The 16,538-nt window shown below is 40.5% G+C and overlaps 1 long non-coding RNA gene across 1 annotated transcript; it reads right to left on the bottom strand.

Moving 5' to 3' along the window:
* Positions 1-11,226: 11,226 nt before the first annotated feature.
* Positions 11,227-11,936, bottom strand: LOC117542443. Its single transcript, XR_004568438.1, has 4 exons — positions 11,899-11,936; positions 11,727-11,782; positions 11,553-11,610; positions 11,227-11,466 (listed from the first exon to the last, which is right to left on the bottom strand). It is a non-coding gene; the product is annotated as an uncharacterized LOC117542443 (long non-coding RNA).
* Between the last annotated feature and the right edge of the window lie 4,602 nt (positions 11,937-16,538).

The raw sequence follows: 16,538 nt of genomic DNA, 5'->3' as shown, positions 1-16,538 counted from the left end.
AACCCGCGTGTTTTAGGGCCCTCCTCTTCTTGTCTGTATAGTTGGGTGCTTGGCGCTTTTAGGCTTCAGAGTTTGCTGGGATCTTACATGAGAACTGTGATATGCTGTGAACTCTCCGGCCGTTCAGGCTCTCAATAAATATCAGTGTATTGACAGGCGAATCCAGTTTCCCTCATTTGATGATGCGCTCAACATTGCTGCAAAGAAGTTTTTACTTCACAATTGGCGTCACGAACTGTTACCAACAAATCGTCGAGCTGGTGAGTGTAATTTCAAATCTATATTTTGACATTGCCTCGCCAGACTCTGTGATTGACGGTATAAAATTACCTGTGGAACAGATAGATGCAATATTTTTGGTTTCCTCTGTGTGTGTGCACGGCAAATATTCGGAGAGACCTTAAAGAGGGCATCAGTAATGTGGAACTTCGGTTTTAAAAGCAATGTAAAGATTTGTACTGAAACGAATCGCCGAATTCTGGAGATTTCAACGGTTTAACTAGTTAAATCAACTCGCCTCGAAATGTTCCTGTTGCTGCTGCGGGTGCAGGGTGTGGGTAATTCCCCTCCCCCCCCCCCCCTGTGGGGAGCAGCACACACGAGGATAAACAAAGCACAGTGTCGTATCTTCTTAAATCGCACCATTATGAGTTTTGGAACTAAACAGAACTCTTATTAACGGGAAACGTGATACGAAATATTACGTCACGCTGTGTTTCATAAACTGAGGGGTTGTTGAATTTGGCTGTTGTTAAAATAAAGGGTACTGAATTCATTAAAAGTCTCTGCTCTCCGGATCGGGGAGGGCAGAGCACCACTAAATTAGCATAGTGGTTGTTGATTGAGAATAATGTGGTTATTACTCTTCAGCAGATTCCGTTCTTAGAATTAATTAAATTAATTAATATCTCTGCTCTCAGTCGGTTGAGCAGTTTTACCACTACATTTGCATAGTGGTTTTGATTGAGAATAAGGTAGTTTATTGCTCATCAACAGAATTCCCCTCCCCCCTGTGGTGAAGGGCACACGAGGAATGTTTAACAACACAGACTTGTATTTTCTGTTAATCACACCATAAGCTCAAGAAATTGAGCTATTAAATGGGAAGGGTGGTGGCAGAATATTACATTCACACTGTGTTTAATAAACTTACGGATTATTGAATTGGATTTTGTTTTTAAAAAAATAAAAAATAAAAAAAATAAGTAAAAATAAGTACTGATATTTCCCTACCCCCGCTGAAGTTTCCCTAATTCGGATTAAAATTAAACTGGATGAGTTTAGCTGTCACCTGATGTTTGTTGCGGGTTCATGTTTGTTTGTATAATTGTTTTGTGTTTGTTTGTATACCTGCCGTCTTGTGCATGCTTTGTAACAACTAATAATTAATCAGTCCACTCCACAGCCAAGGTAAAATGAATCTAAATTTACGCAAAAGGAAAATAAATAGCAAAAAAAAAAAGCCTCTGTTTTACACCCGGGAACCTCAGAGGCATAACTGCGGGTCATCTGTCTGCTCAAATGGATCAATGTTGTATTATTTGTTTCATTTATTCTTAATCTATGTATTGTATGGTAATAATGAAAATAAAAAAACCTAATGTATTGAACACGTTCCGAGGCAGGGCAGATGGGACAAGGCTCAGACATAGTGGTGATTGGACCTTTTTGCACGATTGATGCAGGATGAAAACGTTGTCATTGTCTGTTTCCAACTGGCCACTGGAATCAGATAATGGATATAAGTTGAAGTTCAATTACAGTTTTAAATATAGTTCAACATTCTTTATTTAACTGTTTCAAATTATTTCTAGTCAAAATCCCCTCCTTTTCTCTACTCTGCTTGGTGCTGCAGAAGAAGAAAATAAAATAAAACGCAAGACACGGGGTCAGAGACAGGCGTGACCTCTGGAAGGAGAAGATAATTTGAAGCAGACCACAGCGCTGTGCGTTGGGGGTTTTTATGAGCTTGAGCACAAAGGAACATCTCATTCAGCAGTCAGTTTTTATTGGCAGAACTTTTGAGCACTTTGAAAATCTATTTTCATGCCTCTGTGCAAGGCTTAGTCTTTCTATCTGTATAGCCACTGGTGTAAAGTAACTAAGTTCATAGACTCAACAAGTACTATACTTGGGCACAATTTTGAGATACTGGTACTTTATTTGAGTATCTAAAATGTTTTGCTGCTTTATTTTTCTACTCCACTACAGTTCAGAGGTAAATTGTGTACTTTTCCTCCACTACATGTATTTAATACCTTTAGTTACTTCACAGATGTGGATGAATGATGTGAAATCTAATCAAGTGTTGAATCAGACTTTAGTTCCACCTGGAGTAAATCCACCAGCTACCCTGCAGTATACAAAGTCATTCAAACTAGCTGCACCTTCACCAGCTTTGAGAACACTTTCATGATCAATCATTATAAAACATATCATATATATTATTCTGACATGAACCAATCTGCACAGTGACTACTTTTACTGTCGCTATTTTCACTATATTTTGATGACAATACTTTTATACTTTTACTTGAGTAAACATTTTGAATGCAGTACTTTTACTGTAACATAGTATTCCTACACTCTGGTACTTCTACGTTTACTCAAGAACAAGATCTGAGTACCTAAGCTAACGTTAGCCAGAAACATTTTCAGTTCGCTTCAAGCTCTGCCGCTCCGACAGGGAGCTCTGCTCTGAACACCCCGTTCTAACAGCTGTTCTCCAGCGGTCCAGTCTGTGCCACAGTCACTCCGGACCACACAGCTAATATTAACGAACACATCCGTAGGCAGTAATGTACATGAGCGCGTTCATATTTTGGGCGAACGTGAACTGAACGTACTGTATTTCCGCTAGATGAACGTAATTGAGAACGCGTTCATTCTCAGCGCTGTACATAACGGCGTTCAAGAGTGCGTTCATTCTCAGCACTGTATTATAACGGCGTGGTGTTGTTGCAGGAAGTCCCGACGGGGAATACTTTTGCGGTAGTACATCTCTATATACATCGATACAACATTACGTGTTGATAGAAATCATCACATAATGAAATAAGACCCCACGGTTTGATGATTGACAGGTGTGTGGGCTATCTTCCATTTTGACACACAGAACAAAGGGGGGCGATCCACCCGTATCCAAAAATGTAAAGTAATTCAAACAGACTCGTCTCTCTGTGAGGAGCAGCAGGTTCAGCTTCATTTAAATATGTCGTGCAGTAATAGATGGATTTATTTTTTCATCTCAAGAGAGAATGTGTATTTTATGTTAATATTTCAAAAATCTCCTGGGGGAGAATCCCCCCAGACCCCCTGCGGGGGTTGAGTTTTCAGCATGTCAACTCTTTCACTTGTGAGGAAATGGCAGGATTGGCTCCAGGTCGCCTTTTTATTTACTACAAGACAAATGTTTTATTTTATTTTAATTTCATACAGTTCAATTAGGATTGAGACAGGGAAATATTCTAAACCTCACGCGTGGCGTTTCACTGACAAGGGGGCGATATAGCGTGTATGTAATTACATTTCAAATACTGATTTGAGCCCCACCACTGTATGGGTTAGCCCTACCATAGATTATCTAACACAAATACTCGGGAGCCGATAAGTCAATAAGTTGCTTATCGCGACAGGCACACAATAAAACAGTGGAAACAAACATGTGTTTGACTTTCATTATTTAATGAAACTGTGTGCCCTTTATAGTCTGTGTCCAATATTGTGTATTTGTATATATATATTATATATATATATCCTAAATATATGCTAAGGTCCCGCTACTGACACGATAGCAGTCACTTCGTGCGCATGTGTGTAATTAAACCCATGATATCAAAATCTCACTCCAGCCAGGTACCCAAAGTTAGCAACCCTGTCCATACCCCAATAATATTTTATTGATGACAAGTTTGCATCCCTGCCTGTTATCGTTTTCATCACGGAGCTGGAAAACTGGTGTATTGATTACTGATCTGTGCAAGTCCAATTTGTTAACTGACTTTGGTTCTAATGTTAATGTTAATTTGATTTCAACCCATAAGTAATTATTTAAATTAACTCAACATTCCACATGATGGATTAGTGTTCCACATTTTTCCCACTAATTTGTTTATGATTAGGCCAATGGTAAAGAGAGACATTGATGACCCTGTGTCCTTTTTGTTAGCACGTCGTTCCATTTTGTCTAATGGCGTTGGACAGCTTCACTAAGAGTCACCCAGTTCTACCCTGCTACAGTCCGGCTGAGTGCAGTCACAGAGATGCTATGGCTGCTCTACATGACATTAATGGTTTGGTCCGAGAATGGACACCATTTCCTGCTCCCAGAGAGAATGACGCTCCTCACACTGAACAATACAGCCATTGACACTGTCTCACGTGGGTCTGCTCCCCCCCACCGAGCCATGAACTGGAAGCTGGAAGTCTGCTCTGAACACTTGGAACTGTCACACCAGCACCAACCCTTGGGTCAGTTAGATGAGACTAACGGCTTCACTTAGGGCATATGGGTCAGAAATATGACTCTCGTTACCACGGAGTGGGTTGTTTGTTTTTTAAGGCTATTCATACTGCTATGCAGAGTGAAGAGCCCCTACTATTTTAACAAATACGCCTGATGTCAGGGGCCTCTTACTGTCTACTTCTGCATGTATTCACATTATATGGACCATGTTTACACCTGTTGAAACTAGGGCTGCACGGAACTCAGGCTACAATACAACCATTTTGTTCTGCTCTAACGATTCAATTTATAAATTCTACATCAAAATAGTTCGTTTTTATTGTTTCCAATGATAACGTCACCTTAAGTGGAGGAATGCAAACCTGTTTTAAAATGTAAGGTTTTGAATTTCTTTGACATTTCTCAGTAATGACCCCCTCAGACGCCCACTATCATTTATGCCAGTGGTTCCCAAACTTTGTTGTGCCCAAGGCACACCAAAGGACAAGTAAAAAAAATCTCAAGGCACACCTATTGTGAAAAGATAGCCCTTATAACACGTGTTATCACTCATATTATGTAAAGTATCTGTAAATGTGCATAATTATTTACTAATGCCAAATAAAATGTGACAAAGACAACTATATTACGAAATATTTCCGAAATTAATTTGAAACTTTATCAAATTAGGCTTCATCAAACCAGCAACACACTCATTTACACCAAACAGGTCACAAAATAGAAAATGAGGCAAAGGAAACTCAGCAGAAATTCAGCACAGACAACTGTCAATGCAAGGAAGCTGCATTGTCCATGGTCCGGAACTACAAATTATAAATGTATTACTTTAAAAAATGTAATATATTACACTACTTCGTTACTATCTACATAAAGTAACTCGGTACTTTACTCGTTACTTTCCTCGCCGAGCACGTACAAACTGCGCATGCGTGAGTGGCAATAACTTTCCTTACCAGCAGGCGGCGGTAGTCAAGCCCCCAGGTAGTGCGCCGGACTCAGATGAAAATATTCGTGCTGGCCAAACGGCGGTACTACACTTCCGGTTTGGTTGCCAGGCCCGGAAACACTTTTCCCATTGACTTACATGGGGAAAGAGTGGTCTGTAACTCGTTGGATAATTTTTAACTAAATAAACTACCCAGTATGAACACTTGTATAGCCCTTATTAAAAAAATTCGTTACTCAAGTTGTAAAACATTTGCTAATAACGTTATTCTGAGAGTTATTTCCCTCTGCATTATGAACGCGCATCTAATCCACGGGACCACGCAGCCCGGCACGTTCATGTTACGTGTCCCGACCAATCAGAGCACACTGTGCTCACAGGGAGGGTGCTGGAGCCAGGCTCTGGCTGGAGTTTTTGGAGCTACAACGAGCGTTAAAGGCAGAGAGTGAAATTCAGTGAATACACGTAGTTTACAGAGATGCTGTATGAGGAACCAATGTGAGTTGCGTTTATCTTTACCCATGAATGCACAATGGGAACGGATCCATATCGTCTTACTGCCATCCCACGGAGCTGTAATAATGGATATATTGCACATGTTTGCTGTAATTCATTGTCATACTACATGGGCTGTAAGATTGAATCTTGTACCGTAAATGTTGTATTAAATGGAGTTAATATTACCGATATCACTAGATCATTACTAGCTAGCCGCTAGCTGCTAACTGCCGCCTCGTTCATATAAAATCCATGGCGGTAGTGTGTATTTGTCATTTAATACAGGCAACAACCGGAAGACAGAGAAGAAGAATAGACTGCGTGATATAAAAATAATGGGCAGACCTCCACCCCTCGATAGTTATCGCTGACTCAGCCATGTTTAGGCAGCACTGCACGTGGAGATGTGGACGCGCAAGTCGCGCAGATTACGTACATAAACCTACAAAGTACTGATATAGTAAATTAAAAAATAAATGATTATTTTTGTGTAGTTGTATATTGAAAAAATAATGTATGGTTGTCACAAAATCCCACGGCACACCCGGACTTGCCTCACGGCACACCAGTGTGCCGCGGCACACCGTTTGGGAACGGTGGTAACTCAGATGCTTACATGGACTTGTATGTTTTTTTCCTTCATATCTAACAGAAATAAGAGAGAAAGAGATGGGAAAGTGAGTAAAGAGGGATAAGAAGGAGGAGAGATATTTGCGAGTTGCATACTGACTCTGAGTTTTCTCAATTAATAGCTTATATAGACAATACCATGCTTAAATAGACTCCTAAGTTATTATTTCATATGTGACAATATGTAAGAAAAGGGAGGGAAGAGTCAAATTATATTGAGAAATTGAGCAATTGATTTCATATTGGAACATTCATTTCTCAAACCTATGTTTTATGGAAGAGGAAATGTACTTCTGATAAACTAATCCTTGATCAAACGGTAAATGGTGAATTAATATAACATTTATAATCATTGAGAAAGGGTTATTCCACAAGGACTAGCTCACATTTAACTTAAAATAACATGTATCTGCTTTGGACTGATGAGTATATGATTCTTGCATGTTAAATGACTAACACAAACCTTACATTTATAATGTGTCAGGAAGGCTCCCAAATCATTCTGAGGGGGCCTATCCTATTTTTGTAATTGAATGATAATGCGCTAATCCATTACCTTGAGTTGTCTGCACTCAGGAAAACATCCCTATCAAGTGTTAACCCAATAACTAGGACAGCTCTGAAGGCCAAGGGTCAGAGAGAGAGGATCACACTCTGCGGCTGCAGAGAGCAACTTATCCACGGGCAAGGAGGTCGTTCGAGATGAGAGGATTCTAATCTTCAACTTTCTGATGAGATGGGATGCTTCTTCATCTTTCTGCTCGGTGAGCTCAGGCAGACAACTCTGCAGGACGAGCGATGGCTTCAGAGGCTTCATACAAGGTTCATGTTTCTTGGAGGAGCAGATGTTTTCATAACCTCTCCCATCACGGGCGGGGCATCTGGATGTGCCACTTGGCATAGGCAGGTGCACTGCTCTCAAGCAGATAGCAGAAGGAATGCAGGCAGATGAGCCTCTGTTTCACTGGGAGATCATAAAGTGCTCACTGAATTGAGCCACAAAAGCAGAGCAATTGGGGGGGATTGAGATATGGCGCTCTGATGAAGAAGAGTTTCGAGCCAATCAGCACCTCAGTGCTAATCTACAGATAATTGAGTTATGGCGCTCTGATGAAGAAGAGTTTTGAGCCAATCAGCACCTCAGTGCTAATCTACAGTATCAGGATGCCTTTACACACCAGACATTCTGTGTCATAAAGAGAGGAGGAAAACATGTCTTCTAGCTCTCGTACAAAGATAACATTTGAATTGAATGACCAGATGATTACAGATGTACAATTAATGATTGTTTTTGTATTCCCAATGAACAGATATGTGTTAAATAGTGGTGATAAATATATTTTATCAGATTACACTTTCACACTAAACTAATTAATTAATTGATATTTTCAGATTTATAAGGTATTGAACAATAAGATATTTCTAATATTATAACAGACAATGTTACTATCCTTAATCATTACCAGGTAAGAACAGATGTTTTGATATTGATTACAGTTGATGCTCTGAATAAAGAACAGATGTTTTGATATTGATTACAGTTGATGCTCTGAATAAAGAACAGATGTTTTGATTTTTTCCCTTCTCAGGTCGTTATACAATAAAATGTTTGATTCTTCAGATTGTTAAACATTTTGAGAATTGTTCAGTTTTCCCTTCAGATTTTGAGATGACATAATGATTGATAGTTGAAGTCTGATTTATACCTCAATTGGATTTATTATAAATCCTAAATTCTAATTGTGTTTTAATAAGTAATTGCCTTGAAGTAAATCTTTGAGATGTAAGCTGATTTAGAATTTGTGTTTGATGAAGGAGATTAACTGAGTGATAAATGATAAAATATCTTATTCTTGAAACATATATTTTGCTATAATATTGTTGTATTTCACGTGTTTATTATTGTGCTTTTTGACAAATGATGCCAAACACTGAAGAGAGATGATTTTATTATGATTGATTGTATCTTGTCATGGTGATTGAAGTGTTTTCAATCTTGTTCTACTTTTGATGTAATTAATGTGAGTGAGCCCACACAACTCTGAAGACGCTTATTGACTTAAGTATTGACTGAAATATTCTTTAGACTAATGTTAATTGATTATCATAAATTGATAAAAGGGTGGATCTGTAAAGGAATATTTTGGTCTTGTTAAAGTATATAGAGTTTAGTGATTTGTCCTCGGGAATCTGTTTAATATGGTTGAAGTGTATTCCTGCCTGTAATGTGATCCATAGCTTCTCAGGAAGACACAGGTCAAGAGGTCATCTGATGTCTTGTGGGGGAGAAGCTTGGCTCATGTGGGTTTACAATGCAACGAGTCTTTGTCTCGACATCTGGCATGCATTAAAGGAAAACCCGCGTGTTTTAGGGCCCTCCTCTTCTTGTCTGTATAGTTGGGTGCTTGGCGCTTTTAGGCTTCAGAGTTTGCTGGGATCTTACATGAGAACTGTGATATGCTGTGAACTCTCCGGCCGTTCAGGCTCTCAATAAATATCAGTGTATTGACAGGCGAATCCAGTTTCCCTCATTTGATGATGCGCTCAACATTGCTGCAAAGAAGTTTTTACTTCACACTTGTCAATTTAAAAGATAATTTTGCAAGTCAAAAAAATAAAAATTTGTCGTAACTGTGAAGTAAAACATTTATTTGTGTGAAACGCTCAATGAACTATGGTCTCGCACACGTCACCAACACCAAGATGGCCGTCACGTTAGCACATTTCACCTCTTTCTTTCAGAAGGCGAAAAGTATTAAAAGAGGTAAAAAATCACTACAAGTCTGAGCATGTTGAGAGCTGTACACGAAAAAGGGGAGTTAGTCGGTTCCGTAAGGGCCAGCATGCGGGACCGGCTTTACAGAGAAGCCCCTCAATGCAGTGCGCAATACCTCAACGTGGGCGGAGCCTCAACGCCCCTCCTTCTCAACCTTTGAGGCACGTGACGTCCCGACTCCCGCGTTGTGTCGGCTACTTACAAAAGTAACATATTATATCTGTGGGCGGGAGCCCCTCCTTCTCAACCTTTGTAACATATTATATATGTATTAACATATTATATCTTATATTTAGGGCCGGGACTTTAACGCGTTAATTAAGATTAATTAATTACACAAAAATTAACGCGTTAAAAAAATTAACGCATTTTAATCGCACTTATTTTTGCACCGCGGAACGTTTCTCACTGGATGAGTTTCAGGCGTACCGATTATACTGGAGCACCAACTAACGTTCATGACTTCAGACAACAACAAACCACAGTGAACAACAGTGGGAAATGTTGTTTTAAAAAACGGACGGATGGAAGCGTCGATAAGAGCACGGTTGTGTGCAAATTATGCAAAAAGGAATTCGCATATCACCGCAGCACATCAAGCCTCAAGTATCACCTCAATGCAAAACATATAGCAGCTAGCGTGGAAGCTAGCGTGGACGTTAGCCTCTTTTATCGCATTCACACCAAAAAGAGCCGGTACTAAAATTAGTTCATGAGAACCTTTTTACCCCCACGAAAGTCCCTGCTAGAGAGCAGAGAGCTGCTAGAGAGCAGGGACTTTCGTGCGGCTCTCTTGTGAGAAAAGAGCTATATTTCTGATTGGCTGGGCGGATTGCAAACCACGCCCCGTAAAACTCCCAAAAAGTTTTGTGAAGCCGCCATTTTATTATCCTCGTATTAGCATTATTAGCATTAGCATTAGCCCAGCGCAGAAACGCAGAGAGACTAATTTATGGCAACACAAAATAAAACATGGGAGCGGTGGAGATGAGGAGGTGTCGGAGTTCTGGCGATTTACTCGGAAGTAGAAGCTGCTGGGAGTCCCAGCAGCTTCTACTGAAGCCAGTCCCTAACTCCGGGGACTTCCGGCCGGGGACTTTGGGCGGCAGTATACGCCGTGAAGTGGTTTGCGGCCCTGCCAGTAAACCCAAAGCAGAAGAAGAAGAAGTGACGTCAGCGGCTTCATTTGCCTAATCCTCCCCCAGGTTCAAAGAGTTCTCATGAACTAAGTTCTCATGAACCTTTGTGGGAAAAGTACTGCGGTGTGAATGCGCCTAATGGTATACTAAAATCCATGTGAAAAAAATTGCTTCTCACTGTTCTCAGGTCAAATATTTATATGTGATTAAAAATGCGATTAATTTCGATTAATTAATTACAAAGCCTCTAATTAATTAGATTAATTTTTTTAATCGAGTCCCGGCCCTACTTATATTATTAATATATATATATAGGCTATATATATATAATGATCCCGGTAATATAATGATACCTTGAGGTCTGTGATGATGGCGAGTGATGTCGCCATGGCAACGGCATTTACAAATGTCAAACTCAAATTAAACACATTGACAGTCTTCAAAGCATATTTTAATGTCTATTTGCATGTTAATTGCATCAATTATTTCATTTATGACTTCAAGAAAGGGCCTTCATAATTACTCGCTTTTTACTGATAAAAAACATGTGATATAAATGAAATCTTATAGTATTGTATTTCTTACCAGTATTTAAAAAAATATATTAAAAAAGTGCCATTGTATTGACAAATTGATAGAATTGACAGGATAATATCAATGGTAATATAATACTGTGAACTTAGCCATTCCGCATACTGTACTTCTACGTTTGATACTTCGAGTACATTTAGCTGATAATACTTATACTCTATTACTTAAGAAACACTTTCAATTTAGGACTTTCAATTTTATTGAACACAGAGACAGGAATCAACAGACAAGACAGGACAAAATAAAACACAGACAGATTGTGACAACTAATACATTTTGAGGCATTAGTGAACCTAATACAGCTGATTGTAACAGTTCCCCCCCCAGCAGCGGTCACTCATGAGTCATGACCCCATCTCAATTACCAGCGGCCATCAAATTATGGCCTGTTTCTTTTGTGGAACCTCACAACCTCTTCATCCTGAAATATATTTGACAAAGAGAGGTTTAATGTTTAACACTCACACTGGTACAAGACTTTATCATTTGTGATTCAACAACTTCAACCTGCATTGCCTTTTCCTCCCGTCGCCTCTTGCAGTCTTGCGACCTCTCTTGTTCAGACCTTGGTGAAAGAAAGACAAACATTAAAAACATTCATTAAAAATGATATAGTCTGGTTACAGTGTAACAAATAGTTTCAAGAATGCAAATGTAAATTGTAAAATTAAAGAAACATACGGCATGGGAACGTTTTTGAGGAGAACTAGGCACCACCTAATTTGCTGCATGTTCGTCTTGGAATATTAAAAGCACACAACCAGATGGGTCAACAACATATGTCCTGAAAAGTTTTGTATCCACAAGTGATATCAATGAAAAACTGAAATATGAAACCCTTATTTCTACATACCTCATTGAAATCAAATTGGACTCTTGCCACAATGTAAATGCGTACTGTAAATAAAGAAATAGTATATTATGTTAGGTTGTTGTGAATCTATGGTGTTCATTGACAAATAATATTCCTCCGTTAATGTTGTTTTGGATATAAATAAATCACAGCATGTCTCAAACTATGAGCAATAATGGAGTGCATAGCATGCTGAAAGCATTATACATTTGAATACAGAAAAATAGGACTACTATATGTATACTGTATATCCAGTATCTTACCATCAAAACAAACACCCCACAGTTGTTCGAGAACCCTTGTCTTGGTAGGCCCTGTAGTGTGAAAAGTAAAGTGTCAAAAATGACAATTGCATCATACTCTTCAGTAGAATATCATCCACACCAAAGAGGCTTCTCAATACTCAAATGTCCCCTCCTCGACTCCCCTCCTCGGTTCCCCTCCTCGAGATTTAGACCCGCCCACAGGAGATGCGAGCGGAGGACCGAGGAGGGGAACCGAGGAGAGAGGAGGGGAAGCAGCAGACGTTTAAAGAAATGAGAACTCCTCTCCTCTGAGCGGTCATTTTAAAGAGACGTCCGTTCATTATTACGTGGCAACAGCTGTCGAGTGTTTTGTCATAGCCATAGACTGTATATATAAATGGACGTAGTGTCCGTGACGTCACCCATAGGATTCTGCAGAGTTGCCGTGAAGCCCTTATAGTAGGCGGAGTCGGCCACTAACGCCTCGACTGTGACGTCAGAGTCTAATCCCGCCTGCTCCAAATAAGGGCAAAGAGGCGGAGCCGAGGCGGGACCTGCTGCCTCCAAACTGGAAGTAAACAGAGCTAGCTCAGGCTAAGAAGCTAAGCTAACATGAAATACATGCATACCAAGTTACTGCAAACAGTGTAGTTCCCCTATATAAACGTTACATTCATAATCAAATGAGACAATCTGCAAGAGAATTAGCTATATTTTGTTATTCTTAATGCTTGTCATTCACACGTTGAGAAAAGACGGACTCCACCGCCCGGACCTAATGGAGCCGCAGTGGGCTAGCTCCGGGACGCCGGCTGGAGCTAGCCCCCTGCGGCTCCGTTAGCTCCGGCGGCCACCACTGGGATAATTGGGTCACCTATTAACATTTGCTCCCGTTTAGCATTATGGGCGTCATAGCCATAGACTATAAAAGTCTTACCCAAGGCTGAATCATAAACTAAAATGTATATGTATGCATAAAGGGTTACGTCCTTAGCTGGCTAATAAGTAACAAGCTAAGCTACCAAGCACACAAACACCTGCGAACGGGGTTAACATGTATAATATTATCATTTTAGACTTCTTGGAAGTTCTGTTAGTACATTCAAGCGCACAGCACGACATTTTAATTGTCTGGTATTTGTAACAATATTCCCTAAAAGGCACAATCACCACGAACACGGCTAAAGCTAAAGGGTCAAGTACTATGACTAACTAACGTTGTAGCCTCTATGGTTGTAGCCTAGCAGAGTGGACAAGTTGCTGTTAGCTGACAGTGAGGCATGTACGTGTCCATCAACGTGACCACGCCCTAATTTATGCAAAAACGTTAAGACCTAATATAAATAAAAGGGTCGTGTTAGAAAACAATTCACTCACAGATTCATAATCATGAAGGTGGAATCTAACTATATCGATAATAATATGTATTGCATCCATGGGTAGAAACATGTTTTTTTCTGCTGTAAAGTTGGGCATTTTAACATGGGGTCTATGGAAATTGCTCCTTTCTGCAGCCAGTCCCTAGCGGAAACTGCAGTGTGTGGCACTTCCGTATTGGCTTCCCGGCTGTTCCCCAGAGTTTGCCGCTTGGTCATAGCGCAGTATCTCTGTTAGATCAGCTGAACATTGTTCCCCCACATATTTACTTTGAATTAATTGAGAGTGTGGTATAATGAGACAATAACAGGCTACAGACACACACACAAATATATTTATATAAATATATACAATTTAAAGTATGAGAGCACTCTCATAATAACGTAACACAATCAGAGACTGGATATATCCCCCCCTCTCTCTGGTCGCTGAAATGGGGAATTGAAATTACGGGCCAAAAATTGTATTTACAAGTAGGCATATTAAAAGTAAGCAGAGGACACCAAACCAACTGAGACCCGTCTGTCCGCCGCATTTACGCACTGTACAACACACACCTACACACTGTACCACACACATCTACACACTGTACCACACACACCTACAGCTCCTAAAGCATAAGCCGTTGTGTATTTTATTATGTGAAGCAATGGTCTTAGAAAAATATCGACTCTTTGTTTGTAGATATCTACTAAACTAAAGCAAATAAAGAGAGTAGGCCTGTTATACTGAGTGATATATATTATACACACTGCTCTGCTTTCTGCACGGACCTTACAGCTGTTCTCACTGGAAACATCGCGACGCGATGAAAGCAGTTTCTAAAATAATATCCAGGGGATGCATGCATAGCTGTCATTGGCTGAGATAAATCCGGCCGTGCGTCACGCCTCCACCGTTCCCGGAAATGCATCCGTGGAGGAGCCGTGGAGGAACCATCAGTGTATCCTCGGTTATAGCTCCTCCAGAGAGCCACCTCGACGCTCGATGCTCGGTCCTCGGTGTGCATTTAGAGAAATGAGACGGCCTTCAAAATGGCGCGCTGAAATTCATTTCCGGGTCACTACCGGAGGACCGAGGAGTCGAGCAGTCGAGGAGGGGAAATTTGAGTATTGAGAAGCCTCTCAAGACTTGCCCAAGGCCCAGGGCACAAGATCTGAGCAAGGTTTCTGTGAACACAATGCATGTGAAAGTTAAGAATAGGTACAATTTAATTCAACTTTATAAGTACTCGAAAATCATGCAGAAAATATTTGAACACTGTTGGAACAGGAACAAACTTGAACTTCCAAAAAAAAAGTCATTAAGGGGTAAAACAGAACAGCCCCGCTGTCAAGTGGCATCTATGGTTCTGTTGTTCAATGCCTTTTATTTAATACAATGTAGCCTATCCCATGTTAGTTCAAATAAAACAGAGCCATAGATTAAAAAAAGATAGACAAGTGGTCTAAAACAGAACTACCACTGTCCGGATGTGATGTAACTGTGCGCCAAAAGACCTGAATGGTTTGGTGCGACTATCATCTCTCCAGCTAGTATCACGGCAGTGGCGGTTCTACAGGGTGGCAGCTGCCACCTCAGAAAAATGCCTTGCCACCCCAGCTGCCCCAGTTGGCAGCTTTGTTTTGAAAAAAAAGTTGTGGCTCATCGGACATTTACGAGAGAAAATCTCTAATGTCCGAGTGCAAGTGAATGCAGCACAAGACGTGAGCCCCTCCCCCGGCCCTGGAACGAGCGTGGAAATATGATTGGCGGCGATTTCATTTGAACGGGGGACAGCGCAAAACGAGAAGCATTTCGGATCCAAGTAGACGGAAGGAATGAGGTATTTGCGGTCAGTGACGGCGCCAGGGTATGGCTGGGGTAGGCTACAGTAGTGATGGCAAAATGAAGCTTTGAATGAAGCGTCGAACCACTTGGACAATTGTGTCGGAAATAGGTTCATTTCTCGAAGCTTCAGTTACAGCGACCTCTGCTGGCGAAGTGCAAGGCTGCAGTGGGTTTAACGTATCTTTGCCTTGAAAAATATTCGATGCACACACACACAAAGACTGAATATCATGTTCTATTTGCAATTAAAGATTGATAATTGTGTGTATTGGGTTATTGAGAAGAGACTAGAGAGTGCTAGACATGTTTTTGGGAGGAGAGGGGCTTTTATCAGTTATTAAAGTTGAAAAGCAATGATTAAAATACGTCCCTTCCGGGCTTTGAACCAGCTGCGCGAAGGACATCGCCGCATTCGGGCCGCCGGCTCTATCCACTGGGCTAACTATTTCTTAACATATTAAACTGTTTTTATATTACTGATAATTGTCTTTTTGTTCACAACTTCTCCACATTTCGAAGTGTTTCCCGAGCCAGAACGACCTATCTTACTTCCTGGCTTGCTCTATAATGATATCAAATGCAATAACAACAACTCAACAGCAACAACGCAAACTACGACAACAACCCACACATTGTGCATTGTTTAGAGCGGTCATAAAGTGTTGAAGCACTCAAGTTTGAAACTGTTTCAACCTGTCACCTGTCAGAATCGAGACGAGGCAGTGCATTGAATCGCGTGAATTGACCGTGAACCAGTCAGTTGATTCATTCAGGAAATGAAGCAGTTGCTGCTTCGGACGTCACATGTCACGTGATTTGAAGCAGTTGCTGCTTCGGACGTCATATATCATGTGATTTGAAGCAAGCTTCGAAGCACTGCTTCTATAGAATAGGAAGTCCAGGATTTAAGCTCCGTTCGAAGCTTCAGTGTCAAACTGCCATCACTAGGCTACAGCCATACCAAGAAATGGCTTAGCCCCACCATGAAAAATGATGTTAAGGTAAGCAAAATAAAGTCCGCCAACTCGCGGAGTAAATTGCACAGACAGCAGTTAGTAAGATTGATTTCAGTAGCCACTTGTCTGGAAATACCGAAGACTAGAAACGGTTTTGAAAACTTTTGTCACGTAGTGATCGTCTTCTCAATAGAACATCTTTGATAATGTCTTCTGGCCAATCAGAATCACG

Source organism: Gymnodraco acuticeps, unplaced genomic scaffold, assembly GCF_902827175.1.
Source record: "Gymnodraco acuticeps unplaced genomic scaffold, fGymAcu1.1, whole genome shotgun sequence".
NCBI classification, from domain to species: domain Eukaryota; kingdom Metazoa; phylum Chordata; class Actinopteri; order Perciformes; family Bathydraconidae; genus Gymnodraco; species Gymnodraco acuticeps.
This window is presented reverse-complemented; position numbering and strand designations above follow the sequence as displayed.